General features: G+C 30.7%; 1 long non-coding RNA gene across 1 annotated transcript; it reads left to right on the top strand.

The window, feature by feature from the left end:
- Positions 1-612: 612 nt before the first annotated feature.
- Positions 613-1,097, top strand: LOC111386670. Its single transcript, XR_002701278.1, has 2 exons — positions 613-840; positions 1,034-1,097. It is a non-coding gene; the product is annotated as an uncharacterized LOC111386670 (long non-coding RNA).
- The last annotated feature ends 51 nt before the right edge of the window (positions 1,098-1,148 follow it).

Raw genomic sequence — 1,148 nt, 5'->3', positions numbered from 1 at the left:
TTTTCTTAATACCTATTTTCTCACAATTTTGTAGGAATGGTTTTTCTTCATGCTTTTGGGAGTTGATCAACTCTTAATTAGGTTTCAAACATATAATTAGTGTAAATTAATTTTTCAAAAAAAGAAGCAATTAGTTTATTTATGATCTCTAGCAATTATAAAAGAAGAAGAAGAAGTAGAATTAGGTTTAGGTTTAGGTTTGTGGTGTGATTAATTAATTGTATATTAACCCTAATTATGTAGTTTAAATTAAGGCTATTTAAGTAAATAAGAGAAAAATTAAAAATTGTGGTGCCCTTAATAAATTTTGTGGTTGTGGTAATATAGCCCCCGTTTGATCCTATTACATTATATTACATTACATTTTTCTCTCTCATATTTTCAACCATACAATCTTTCATAAAATAATATTATACGTAAATCGAAAATTTTTCCTTCTTTTTCAACAACTCATTCTTCAAAAAAATATTATTTCATCTATTTTCAACTCTACAAAATGGAGGCCAAACAGGAGCATAATTAACTTTAATTTTATCCTTTTCTCCTCTTACATTTACACTCCTGTTTGTCTCACCCCGTCGCTAATACTACGAATACCAAGGTCATACCAGTCATTTCACATCTTCGAAATATCCTACACACCGGAAATCTGATTCAATTCGGACCAAAAAATGGAAACCTAAAAATAGAATTTCTCTCATTAACCCTCTGAAGTTCAAAAAATTTACGGTTTCAACTCCATATTCTCTCTATCCGAATACTATATATATCAATCTGTATAATTTCAGTTTGTATTTCAAGATCCATTTCAAATTTGGAGCATTACCAGTTTCACATAAGGTACGCGAATTTTTACCCCGTTTTGATTCCGGACCCAAACTGACGCTGCTCTGCTGAAATTTACTCACTGAGCTATATTCAATTATTCTGCTTATGGGTTTGTGTGTATAATTGTATATATGCATTCGGATTGGAGTGAATATGTTAGATGTGTTTTCGTATTTTACCAATTTGGGTATTATTTTACTTGTAGGTACTCGCTTGGAAATTCAGGATTCGTTTGGATATAACTCTATATGGATAATTTGGGATTTGAGGTAAATTTTTTTTTTTTTTTTTGTTTTTTTTTGGGGGTTGGGGGGGGGGGG

Source organism: Olea europaea, unplaced genomic scaffold (assembly GCF_002742605.1).
Source record: "Olea europaea var. sylvestris unplaced genomic scaffold, O_europaea_v1 scaffold36585, whole genome shotgun sequence".
NCBI lineage: Eukaryota > Viridiplantae > Streptophyta > Magnoliopsida > Lamiales > Oleaceae > Olea > Olea europaea.
The sequence above is the reverse complement of the archived record's forward strand: the minus strand, read 5'-3'. Positions and strand labels throughout refer to the sequence as shown.